The sequence below is a fragment of the Nyctibius grandis genome (assembly GCF_013368605.1).
Source record: "Nyctibius grandis isolate bNycGra1 chromosome W unlocalized genomic scaffold, bNycGra1.pri SUPER_W_unloc_1, whole genome shotgun sequence".
Taxonomy (NCBI): domain Eukaryota; kingdom Metazoa; phylum Chordata; class Aves; order Nyctibiiformes; family Nyctibiidae; genus Nyctibius; species Nyctibius grandis.
Window position 1 is genome coordinate 5,359,932 of NW_027167472.1, and position 14,225 is coordinate 5,374,156.

Consider the following 14,225-nt stretch of genomic DNA (forward strand, 5'->3'; position numbering starts at 1 on the left):
GGACCAATGGCTAGAGAAGTGGGTATTGATAGTGGTCTTGCAACAGACGCACAGGCCCTCACTCTCTGGAGGCGACTCCTGCTGAGTGTGAGGAACGGATATCCCTTGAGGGACGATGTCGCATACCACCCAGGCAAGTGGGCGACCATTGAGAGAGGTGTTAAGAATCTAAGGAAAATATCTGTGTGGGAGCTGATTTTTGATGACCTGGACAACCCGCAGACACCAGTAGATCCAGATGCACTCAGAGTTACTGGACCCATGTGGCACAAGTGGGTACTGACCAGGCCACTGTCATATGGCAACACATCAGCATTATTTAGCTGGAAAGATGATGACGAACCAACAGTGGGTGACATAGATAATAGAATGCAGCAATATGCAGATAATCTCTCTTCCTCCCCACGGGCCAGCATCTCAGCTGTGGAAAAACCATCTGAAAAATCCACAGAACTGCTCAGTAAGGTGTTGGAAAAATTGTCCCAGATGGAGGACAGACCCCGCTCCCCACCTGTACTGAAAAATGTCTCAGCTATCAGGAGACAGCGTTCCCCTGCAAGAAATGCTCAGGAGAGACAGTACACATCATGAGGCACCCTGTGGCTTTTCCTGCGTGACCATGGAGAAGACATGAGAAAATGCGATGGAAAACCTACCTCAGCTTTAGAGGCACATGTATGTAAGTTGAGAGGTAAGACAATCACAAAAGGGGTTCTTCCAGGAAAATTGCTGCTCCAGTTTCCAATGGGAAGTTCTCCAGACAGTCTAGGTGGGCTTCGGATCCCTTTTTAGAAGACGTGAGTAATGGGGATGGGGGTCGAATCCCTGCGAGCCGCTTGAATCCAGATGTCGATAACAGACACTATCCTCAGGATTAGAGGGGCCTTGCTTCCAGCCAAGTGGAGGAGAGGGACAACCGTGCTTATTGGACTGTATGGATTTGATGGCCTGGCACATCAGAACCACAAGAGTATAAGACACTAGTGGACACTGGTGCACAATGCACCATAATGCCATCAAACTATAAAGGGACAGAATCCATTTGTATCATCTCTGGCGTGACAGGGGGCTCCCAAGAGCTGACTGTATTGGAAGCTGAAGTGATTCTGACTGGGACTGAGTGGCAGATGCAGCCTATTGTGACCGGCCCAGATGCCCCATGCATTCTTGGTGTAGATTACCTGAGGAGAGGGTATTTCAAGGACCCGAGGGGGTACCGGTGGATGTTTGGTGTAGTGGCTGTGGAGATGGAAGAAATTAGAGAGCTGTCTACCCTGCCTGGTCTATCAGAGGACCCTTCCATTGTGGGGCTGCTGAGGGTTGAGGAGCAAAAGCTGCCCGTCGCTACTATGACAGTGCACTGGCGACAATATCACACTAATCGGGACTCCCTGATCCATATCCATGAGCTGATCCATCAACTGGAGAACCAAGGAGTGATCAGCAAAACATGCTCACCCTTCAACAGTCCCATATGGCCAGTGTGAAAGTCCAGTGGGGAATGGAGACTAACTGTGGACTATTGTGGCCTGAATGAAGTCACACCACCGCCGAGTGTGGCTGTGCCAGACATACTAGAACTCCATTATGAACTGGAGTCAAAGGCAGCCAAGTGGTATGCCACGACTGACATCGCTAATGTGTTTTTCTCCATTCCTTTGGCAGTGGAGTGTAGGCAACAGTTTGCTTTCACCTGGAGGGGCATCCAGTACATGTGGAATTGACTGCCCCAGGAGTGGAAACAGCCCCACCATTTGCCGTGGACTGGTCCAGACTGCACTGGGGAAGGGTGGAACTCCAGAACACTTGCAATACATTGATGACATCATTGTATGGGGTGACACAGCAGGAGTTTTTGAGAAAGGGGAAAAAGTAATTAAAATCCTTCTGGAAGCCGGTTTTGCCATAAAACAAGGTGAGGTCAAGGGACCTGCAAAGGAGATCCAGTTTTTAGGAATCAAGTGGCAAGATGGCCGTTGTCAGATCCCAATGGATGTGATTGATTAACAAAATCACAATTATGTCTCCGCCAACTAACAAAAAGGAGACCCAAGCTTTCCTAGGCATTGTGAGTTTCTGGAGAATGCATAATCCACATTACAGTCAGATTGTGAGCCCTCTCTATGAAGTGACTTGGAAGAACAATGATTTTAAATGGGGCCCTGAGCATCATCAGGCTTTTGAACAAATTAATCAAGAGAAAGTTCATGCAGTGGCCCTTGGACCAGTCCAGATGGGACCAGAAGTAAAGAACATCCTCTGTACTGCAGCTGGGGAGAATGGTCCTACATGGAGCCTCTGGCAAAAGGCTCCGGGGGAGACTTGAAGTCGACCCCTGGGGTTTTGGAGTCAGGGATAGAGAGTATCCCAGGACCTTTTTACTCCAACTGGAAAAGAGATACTGGCAGCCTATGAAGGAGTTTGAGCTGCCTCAGAAATAATTGGCACTGAGGCACAGCTCCTCCTGGCGCCCTGATTGCCAGTGTTGAACTGGACAGACCCCATCCGCACATCATGCAATTGATGCTACGTGGAGTAAGTGGGTTGCATTGATTACTCAGTGGGCTCGAATAGGGAACCTCAATTGCCTGGGAATTTTGGAAGTAATCATGGACTGGCCTGAAAGCAAAGATTTTGGTATGTCGCAAGATGAGGAGGTCACACGTGGTGAAGAGGCCCCACCATACAATAAGCTGTCAGAAAATGAGAAGCATCATGCCTTGTTCACTGATGGATCTTGTTGTATTGTAGGCAAACAGCAAAGGTGGAAAGCTGCTGTGTGGAGTCCTATATGCGACATATAGATGGGCCCATGACTGAGGTGTGGATTTGACCATGGACACTATTGCACAGGTCATCCATGAATGTGAGACATGCACTGCAATTAAGCAAGCCAAACGGTTGAAACGTCTCTGGTATGGAGGACGATGGCTGAAATATAATTATGGGGAGGCCTGGCAGATTGACTATATCTCACTTCCACGAACCCGCCAAGGCAAGCAGCATGTGCTCACAATGGTGGAAGCAAGTACCGGATGGTTGGAAACATATCCTGTGCCTCATGCCACCACCCAGAACACTATCCTGGGCCTTGAAAAGTAAATTTTGTGGTGACGTGGCACTCCGGAAAGAATCAAGTCAGACAAGGGGACTCATTTCCGAAATAGCCTCATAGATACCTGGGCTAAAGAGCATGGTATCGAGTGGATATATCCCATCCCCTATCATGCACCAGGTGCCGGGAAAGTGGAACGATGTAATGCACTGTTGAAGACTACACTGAAAGCAATGGGTGATGGGACATTCAAAAATTGTGATGAACACTTAGCAAAGGCCACCTGGTTAGTTAACACCAGGGGATCTGTCAATTGAGCTGGCCCTACTCAGTCAGAACTTTTACATACTGTAGAGGGGAATAAAGCAAAGGCAAACACTTTCATGGTATTGCTTTTGGTCAAGGACCTGGGTGTGCCTGGTGGATGATGCAGGAAGATGGGATAGTTCAATCTGTACCTCAAGGAGATTTGATTTTGGTTGAGAATAGCCAATAATATGAACTGTATGATGCTAATTGTTATACGATACTGCTTGTCATCATTTCTCTAGTTATTTATTACAGTAAGAATCTCCACAGACCATGAACATGGGCCACACCAGATACACCAGCTGTGAGCTCCAGATGCATGACACATCATCCTGCTGCGCCCAACTTCACCAGTCCATCACACTGTATAGAAGCCTGGTCCCAATCTGCTGACCAAGTGAATCCCACATAATTTTTTCCTGCCTGAAAGACTATTATGACAGATTGAACTCACGGTTTTGGACTAAATTAATTCAATGAACTTTTTAGAGAGATGATCCATAGACTAAGGGAATGATATCTGCATGTATATATGTGTGTGTATTTATATATATGTTGAGAGACATGGAAAATAGTAGTGACTTGGGTGTGACGTAAATGATATGGAATAAGGGGTGGAATACTGTCCTGGTTTTGCTGAGATAGAATCATAGAATCAACTTTCTGTTCAGAAAAAGCTGCACTTTTGAGAACACTGTAGCACCCGATACAGTGGGAACAAAGTTGATAAGACACTTTGGTTTAGTTCATGGCCAACCATGGTATGCGGGTTTCCATGGTGATCAAGGCCATTAGCAGTTTCGAGGCACCTGGGGGCTAAAGCTAGGAGGAGCGAAAGCCAGGGCAGCTGACCCAGGCTGGCCAACGGAAGTATTCTATACTATAAACATCTCTCTCACTATAAATTGGAAAGTTTGCTGGGGACAGCCCTCTCTTCAATGGTTGCCATCCCTGGAGGGTCTCGCCCGTCATTCTGCTCCCAAGGCCTACTCTCCCATTCGTTGTGACCGTTGCGCTTTCACTGGAGCTGTGGTGCTCGCAGTGTTTGACATCTGGCATTCACTGCTGGGAGCGCGAAGCTTGCGACCACTATATAGGCTGAGTATAACTCTGTGTATTTTATATTAGCATTAGTATTAATATTGGTTTTCCTATTTTATTAAATCTGTTTCCATTTCAACCCACGAGTCTCGCTCCTTTTCCCAATTCCCTTTCTTGGTCAGGGAGGGGTCATTGGGTGATAGAACAGCTGGTTATTGTTTAGCCTTGGAGACACGACTCCATCCCAGTACAAGACTTTAGATTTTGTCCCCAGTTTTAACACTGCTGCTGTAAAAATTCAAGATGCCTCAGAACAAAATTACTCATTTATCAGTCTGGGAATTGGAGAAATATTTTTCATAGAAAAAAGATTATTCTACACACTTAACTTGCTTTGAGAGGGAAATAAAAAACAAACTTCCATGTTCTAGCATTCCTGGACACTGGAGCAATTCAAATTTGGTTCTAGACAGGAATTTCATTGCTAAAAATTATTACAGCTTCAAGGATGACTTTTTCTTTAATTATCTCTAGCTTTACAAAGGAAACCACTGAAAATTTGTGTGCTAATGGATTTAACTTTAGTTTTATGCCTTTATATTAAAGATACATTTTCAAGAAAGATGTTATGGTTCCATACCACCTCATTGTACCAATACAGAGAGATAGGAATGGAGAAGCAACAATCCAATGCAGCTTAAAAATTAATGAGAGAAAACAGGTGATTCCAGTATAGAATACACAAATACAGTGGAGAGTTCATACCAAATCTATCATTAATTTTTCCAAATTTCTCTATATGGGTTAACCTCCATCATGTTCATTCTCTCATTCAGCTACTAAGTTTGCTCTATGTGAAAATGACAACCTTAGAATGCCAGCACACATAACAGCCATAATAAACCTATTTTTTTTGTTGATGGTTTACATTTGCCTTTTTTTTTTTTAAAGTGGGTAATGTGTCTATAGAAATTGCTCAGATCATCTGAACTAATCCACTCTGTTCAATATTGCTCTTAACAAAAAGGATTAGATTTTATACTGCCCCTTAAACTCTTTCTCCTTTTTCTTCACACGCACACACGCCTGTCATCACCAGGAAGACAGATGCTTTTTCTTATGTTCTATAAAATCAGAAAGCAAATTTTTAATGTTTTTTTAAGCATCTTTCTTTTTTTCCTCTCTGAAATGATATTTCCATAAAGGTTCTGTGAAATGAACTTTTTAAACAGACATTATATTTGGAAGATGAAACATGCTTTAAAGATTCTGAATTTTTCCCCATTTTTCACCTACAGCAATAGCAAATCTCTGAATGTTTTCATCTTCACAATTATCAATTGCTTCTTTTAATCTGTAGTTGTCATGTGATTCCCCATCAGTCACAATAACCATTACTTTTTGTACTCCTCGTCATGCACCATGAGCCTCAGTAAAAGCCTCTTTCCTAAAGGGAGCATAAAGGGTTTGGAGAAAGACAATGTCAGCATTTAGTACATGCATCATTTTTGCAGAGTCAACCATACACTAAAAGATTTTATATTAATTAAGAAGCAGGAAAAGGAAATTATTATTAACCATGAACAAATACAAACAACAACAATTGGAACTTACACAACAGTTCATAGCCAAAGAGTTTCACAAGCATTCATTCATCTTTCATTCATTTGAGAGCGACAGCAGAAAACACAATGCTGGATAGTGAAGAATTCTTTTCCTATCCAAATAAACTTTTGACACCTTAAAACAGCTTTTGGCAGCTAAAAAGAAAAAACCCAAAACCAGCCAACACCCCCCTCTCCCCAAACCCACATACAAAGAAAAACTCTTTCCACCCTACAACAGAACTTCAAGTGGTCAAAGTATTTATTCAGCTACAAGCACATCTCTGCACATCTACAGCAAAATTGGTTGTTGTGGATGTGGCAGAAGTAGTTTGCAGGTGAGCGGAGGCAGGTTGGGGTGACCAGTTGAATTCTACAGCCGCAGATGGGCAAAGGGGCACTGAGGTTTTGGGCAGCTGCTCACCCAGAGTCTGGAGGGGACCAGAAAAGGCAAAGCCAGATTAGGGCTCTGGAGGAGAAGGAAGGGAAACAGGGCTTCCTCATTTTAGAAAAATACCACAGAGCTCTAAGATTGGCCACACGGATGAAAGCTAAGATCCACCGTTGATGATAGCCAAAAGTGGATGGGTAGGAAGATTGCAAGAACAGAGGAAGCTTTTCCTGATACTTCCTGTATTTACAAGCCTGCAACAGTTCATGGTGCACAGGGACTTTCTGAACCACATATGGTTTCTGAATATTTGGCAATTCTCAACTGGCTCTGCTTTCATGAACTTGTTAGGACTCCCTCAAACGTCTACTTGTATCTAATGAAAACATTACCGGTGAATATGTAAGAATTTCATTAGTTTTAAGACATAATATCAACAGAACTTTAATCAGATAATCAAATAGTTCATGAGAAAGATGCTGCACATTTCAACTAGATGGTTGTTTGGAAAGGGAGAATACAATCTTTTATGGAATAAAGTCATGCTGTCATGTTGAAAAAAAAAGTAGAAAAGAGAAAAGATATGAAAGGTTTAGTAATGCAGATCATTGCTATATTAATGTTTATCAGTGAGGTCCATTCTTAGGTATCCTTTTGTGCTAACACTATTTATGAGCATTTTAAATTACTTTGGAAACAGTTTTTATTGAAAAGGGCAGCAAACTAATGGCAAACTGTCCATTTGAGCAAGTACTTTCAACTATTTGCTCAGTAATGATTTCAATGAGCGCAGAACCAGGACAACATTGTAGGGTTTTGTATTGGGTGTAAAGTGCCTCTCACTTTCTTCTTTTTTAATTGTCCTCTGGTTTCTTATCTTTCACATAGTCCATAACCAGGTCTGATGGGCTAGGAGTGGAAACGGATAACTGTCTGCATCAGTCATCTGGGAGTTTGATTTTGCATTTTACTGTCTGTTCTACAAAAGTCAGATTTCATTTTTCTCATAAAGGAAGCATTTCTAAATAATGCTATTGCTACAACAGATCTTTAATCTCTCAATGATCCAGAAGCTTCAAAGACTTCAGATATAAAATTTCTAGACTTGCTGACAATTGTGGGCTCAAACCCTGTATTAATCTTAACCTCATAAGGAAGACAAATTAACATTAAAAAGTTCTATTTTCTCCCGTTTCCTCTGAAAAACTTAATTTCCTTGATCCCTCTACACACACAGTTCCTACCTGCTCTATGTGGAAAAAGATTGTCATCCCTTTGCTTAGGACTACAACCTTGTTTCCATGTCTTTTTTTCTTTCCCTATTTCCTCCATTCAAGAGACAGCTACCTTTTCTGGGTGCCATATACAACTACTCTAGAGGTTGGACAGAGTCTGTTTATCCACTCTCCTAAATTTCATTTGCTTAGCTAAAATTAAGTCAGATGCCAGCCACATCATATTTTTGATTTATAAAATCAGAACTGAGACCATTCCTACCATATGCAGGACAATATTTTGTGAATGTACCTCGCCGTATCTATTCCAAGGGCTGTCATAGTTTGTGTGCCACCCCACTGGTGTATTCTCATAGCCGCAGCCATCACGTCTTCTGTTATTGAGTATGTATTCAGGAAAAATTCATGGACTACAGTCTGTCTGTACTGAACAATTCCAACCTAAAACACACAGTTTATGTTAAAAATCAATCACCCTTAAAGAAAGCATGTCACTCTCTTGCAGTGGTGTAAATGCCTGTCTGTACCTAAGACAGGAAAAGAATTGAACTCTGTGTGTTTCCCCCAGTATGAAACACCTATTAGCATTTGAGCAATATTGGCTAGAAAACAGTCGATCTCATGAAATGTTTTGAATTTTCTACATTGGTTTTATTAAAAATAGGGACAAAGCCAAAAGCAGGCTCAACTCCTTGCTTTTCCTGACTTGCAGTAACCTGTGCTGCAGCTCTGCTCTCCTCTAGGCCAAGGCAGACTAATGCCCTAACCATCAGTCATAACTTCAAAAAATAGTTTTCCTTATAGCATATGAGGCTATGTTTCACTTTTACAACTTTGTTTGTTTTATCCAATTATAGTATTCCTATACCCAATAAGCTATTTACCCTAAACCTAGCCTAGAAATGGCATTGCAATGACAAATTTAGGTCCTCAGGGTGAGAGGAAGACCCAAATACCCTTCTCTTGATGAAGACAGCAGGACAGTCCAGGACATGGCCATTCTCCCAGCAGGAGGTCAGCCAAAGAAAGACACCTGACAAGTGCCAGAGGGCACAACATGGATAAAATAGTGGCTCCTGGAATAGGAGGATGATGGAAAGACTAAAGATGACCTCAGAAGGACAAATCTTTTTGTGAAAGAGCAACATATGGGATTGGAACCCAACCACAAATGCCTGAGGGAATCTGCTGCAAAAACAAACGTGAAATAAAAAGATGATAAGCAATATTCTTAAATATTAATTAATTTATCTCATTCATTTCTGTCAGTTTTAATGTTTTGGTAGGTTCCTGACAGCTTTTACTGGGAAGAATCCACACAATGTTCCCTTAGCATATTTCAATTTTACGTTACACATGGCAATTTATAGATGTTATTTAGGATAATGCAGTATTATGTGGCATATTTATGTCTCACTCATCTATTGTTAAAAGCACTCTAGCATTTAGATACTGAAGATCAATATGACCTCTAGGATGTTTACACCATCATATCATTTTAGAGGTGGCTTAGTATGTACTTTGCAATTGCTTTATAGGTGCTTTCATAAGCTCTCAGATTCTGCACAATGTTTGTTTGCCGGCATCCATTCCTTGTATTTAAGCCAAAAGGATGACTTATAGTAGAAGGGTTAGAGTTGGATAAATATTTGATGCTAAACATCAATATCACGATCATTATGAAAACCTAGTTACATAAGATTATGAGACTATAATTATAATGGTATGCGGTAGCAAAATCTATCCTACTTAATTGCTGTATCCTTTTGAAAATACTGGAAGAACTGATGTAAGTTCAAAGTTACAAGTTGCTCCCTTTAAAGATATTTTAATTGTCTCTTGGAGGCACGTCCTCCTCCACCTGCAGCCGAGAGCGTCCAGATGCTGTACATTCTTGTGGGCAGCGGCCTATTAATCCTGCACAGTGTTTACACAACAGGCTGGGGCACACTCTGTATTACAGCTCACAGCAGTCATGTGGCACCGACTAAATGCCAAGCTGAAGATGAAAGTTTTAACCTGTTCCCTCCAAGGCAGATATTTCGTGGCATGCATCTAAAGTGACATACAACATAATCTGAACAGGATGCTGCTGGTCATTTAAAAAGACCGCCGTTAACTGTTGATAAATGAGAACTCTTCATCACCCTCGGTCTTTTGGAGTGGGAGGAGTGCATCAAGTATTCCAGGATCATGCACAAGCATAGCCAGAGACTGTTGTACGCAAGGGAGCCTGCCACTGTGGATTCACAGGCTCCTTATCTGCAGCTTTGAGGATTTTATTGCTACCAAGGATTAAATCAACTATTGACTGCTGCCAAGATGAGGGTGAAAAGTATCTGCCAGTCTTTCATGATTCTAGAGACCCATGTTGATGTTGTCTTTTTCCTAAAAAAGGATTACAGGCTGAGACATTGAGTTGTATCATTTCCTATTTGAAAGGAAACACAGTCCATGATCACAGCAAGTAAACATTTTGAGCATTTCCTTCTCAGGAAGTGAATGGGAAGAATATCAGAATCTGGAAAACTGCACTGTGCTGCATAGCTTGTAAATCAGGAAGGAAGGGTGGGCATGTGTTTATCTTATGGGATACAGCTGTTCTGTGGGACCCTTCCTTAGCACTAGCTTTGAAAACACTGATCATCATGTTCTACCTATTTCATAGCATCAAATATGAGCCATTCTTCAAAAAAGGGTAACAAAAAGCTTCCCAGAACTGACAAAATACAACTAGGCTGCATGTTCCAGTCTCTTGCAGGATCAGAGAATCAACTCCACCTTGTAAAATTAGAATTATATTCTATTAGAGAGCAATGAAGGTTTGAGCTTTTACAGCATTTTAATCTAATGGAAAACTATAAATACATCTACGTGATGCAAGTGTGCCTTTATGGAACAATAAACCTGTTCAAACTGCATAACTTCAGCAAGCCCCTAAGAACGATACTTACAGGTATTGTATGTTTTGATTTGCTTGTTTGATTTAAATCTGGAAAATGCAACAGTACTAACACACAAGGACGTAATTCTGCTCTGCTCTAGGAAACCTAATATTTTTCCCAGCATTACTGACCATAATCTATTGAACATCTTTGTGTTGTAAAAGAGAACAGGCAAGTGAAAGACTCTTCTACTTGGGGACAAAACATTTTTGAGGGCAATTATTTATTGTTGTTCTATTAGTGAATGCAGGCCCTTACTTGGAAAGCATATTCTTACTTTGTGTATCAGTTTTGGCTGGGATAGAGTTAATTTTCTCCATAGTACCTGGTATGGGGCTGTTTCAGATTTGTGCTGAAAACAGTGTTGATAATACAGGGATGTTTTTGTTATTGCTGAGCAGTGCTCACACAGCATCAAGGCCTTTTCTGCTCCTCAGACTGCCCTGCCAGCGATTAGGTTGGGGGTGCGCAAGACGTTGGTAATTGACACAGTTGGGACAGCTGACCCCACCTGACCAAAGGGATATTCCATACCATATGACATCATGCTCAGCAATAAAACTGAGGGGGAGGTTGGTGAGGGGGCCACTGCTCAGGGACTGGCTGGGCATTGGTCAGTTGGTGGTGAGTAATTGTTTTCATTTGCATCACTTGTCTTTCTTGGGTTTTATTTTCCTCTTTGTTATTTTTTTTCCTCTTTTCCTTAATTTTTTAAAAATTATTATTTCTTTTTAATTAAACTGTCTTTATCTCAACCCACGAGTTTGTTTCTCACTTTTACCCTTCCAGTTCTTTCTCCATCCCACCGGGGGGGGAGGGGAGTGAGTGAGCAGCTGTGTGGTGCTTAGTTGCTGGCTGGGGTTAAACCACAACACTTTGGCAATAAATTATTAAACTAATCTATTCAGTACAAATCAACAAGAACAAAAAAAAGCAAAATGAAAGGAAAACCATTTAGTACATGGAAATGATATGCTAGGATTTCTACCATTGGGATGTGGAGGAAAATCAGAAATACTATTTTTTGTTGTACTTAAATCATATTTAAGGTAAAAGCAGAGATGCCTTGGGAAGCACTAATGGATAATACATTTTATCATAGGGAGAGCTTGCTAAAAATACCTGAATCAAAGCAAAATTGAATTAATTCTGGTACATTTTGCTTGCTCCCAAGGACTCAGACAGAAACTACTTGTAAACTATTGCAAAGGTCTGTCTTCATCCTGAATCTTTTTAATACCTCTTTAATACACTTCCATTCTTCTGGAGATAAAACTGATCATAAGATACGACATGGTATGACTTATTAGTCCACTGGTACAGTCTCTTTGGAGATATAATAAGGTACAGGTCAAACACCTATAACTACCTATTTCATATATTAATGGAGAAATAAAACCCATCTGAAAATTTTTGAATGACATTCCAACATAGCTTTAAAGCTGGAATTGAACATATCAAAGTATTGTGCTTTCTCTTTTGATATTCTTCTACCACAGAAGGTTGCTCATACATAAAGGATTAAAAAAACCACACCCTCATATTAAAAAGACAATTATCTCTACAAAAGTTAGAGACAAAGAGAAAAGTAAAAGTGATGTTGCTTTGCAGTTACATTAAAATGTAGAATAAGGCAGGGAGAAATATTTTGTTCCTATTTGTACCATTTTTTCCTCATTTAATTCCTTCTTCCATTTCCACTTTTCTATCTTCACTTTCCCTTTACTTCTTTTATCCTTAAACTCAGGAAATGCAGCTTAACCATCAGTACTGTGTTGCGGATTTTTTGGAGAAAGGAAAGAGGAAGTACTTCTGAAAAAATTATACCATAAACTTTGGATTTTGCATCTGAATCTTCTGGCTTTCAAATTTCCCAAATGTGGGACACCAAGAAATTTCTCTTCTGACTTGCCACAAATCTAATGACTGTTGCTCATGGAGGGGGTAAGCGAGAGTGAAAAATAAATAAAATAAAATCTCCCAAGCCTCTAATCAAAACACAGTTTTGAACAAGTCACACCCAAGCCACTAAGGAGTTATTCTGTAATCACCTCATTCCTTTCCCATACAAGAAGAAAACAATCTGAAGTCAGTTAAAGTCCACCGATTTCAACGTGCTCAAAAATCCCCAGAAGATGAACATGGAAAAATCAATTTAAACAGAAAAAGTAAACAATTATTCCTTTATTTCTATTCTGTGCTCCCAGAGGAGATGGGAGAAACAAGCCTGCTCTGTTGTTTCTCCTCTTCCCCATTCAATAGTCATTTAAACACAGTTTCTGAGAAAGGAGACAGTGTGGGTAGAAGAGACTGTATACATTTCTTACTACCTTTAGCAATGCCAGGGTTATCATACAGGGAGCTCAAAGGAAAGGAGAGGGATGAGATATATTCTGGGGAGTGGGGGGAAAATTAAGAGGTCCTGAGAAAATTCCATCTAGTTTTTGCCTTCCATTTCCAGTTTCAGTCTTTCTTTCCCTTTTCCCATTCTTATCTCCCTCTCAAATGTTTCTGCTCTTTAGCAACCAGAAGCTGGTGTTCTTGAGTGAATAAGTGTACATGTGAGAAGAGGGGCAGCTATACCAAATTGTGGAAAGAATGGATTTTGTAGGTGGAGATGGCTGGTTGCTGGAGTGCAGGCAAGCAAACGAACCGTTTGTGAGTGACCCACGCAGACAAGGCAGGATTCAAAAAACAAACATGAGAAGTGTGGCAATGTAAAATTTAGGAACTGCAGGGTGAGGAAGAGGGGTGAGGGTGCAGTAGAGTTGATTGCCATGTTTACTATTCCAATGAAGTCCTTTGGGCAAAAGGCAGTGATGATTTCCATGCAGCCATTGTCCCGTACTAGGAAGTTCAGCTTTAAGTATTTTCCCAAGATGCCACGTGTTTGAGTAATCACCAGCTTAAGGGACTGGGAAGATTTTTTTTTTTCACCTCTCCTTTCTGTTATATTTGACAAAGTGTTTTTCCTTCTTCCTCACAATATCTGGAAAAACAGTGTGTTTAAAAGAACAGGACACGATTGTAATGTTGACAGTTGTCAAGACAACAGTTTATAAGTAATAATTTTATCATCCAGTGCTCAGTATAGACAACAGGGGAGTTGAGTGGTAACTCACAAACCCCAATTAACTTGGAAAATGACAGGGATACTCTCTGCAGACAGGTATCCTTTACACCTCCTCAGTCTCCTTTGTGAAAGTAATCTTAGGCGATTCAAGCATGAGCTGAATGTTAGGAGCTAAGTATTGGCCTATAGCATGTCAAACATCATACAGGATACCAGAAAATCCTTGATTTTTTTTGGGGGGGGAGAGGGGGGAAGGGAAGGGAGAAGTGAAAGGAAGACTCTTCTCTCTTCTGTTGCTGTTAATAAAGCTGTCTGTGTTAAAATGTATCCCAGCATCCTGGTGCTTTTCAACATCTTTGTCGGTGACATGGACAGTGGGATTGAGTGCACCCTCAGCAAGTTTGCCGACAACACCAAGCTGTGTGGTGAAGGGATGCCATCCAGAGGGACCTTGACAGGCTTGAGAGCTGGGCCTGTGCAAACTGCATGAAGTTCAACAAGGCCAAGTGCAAGGTCCTGCACATGGGTCGGGGCAATCCCAAGCACAAATCCAGGCTGGGCGGAGAATGGAT

General features: G+C 41.3%; 1 pseudogene; it reads right to left on the reverse strand.

The window, feature by feature from the left end:
• The window catches only part of LOC137677097 (integrin alpha-1-like), a 48,491-nt pseudogene that overhangs the window by 13,935 nt on the left and 20,331 nt on the right, over window positions 1–14,225 (reverse strand).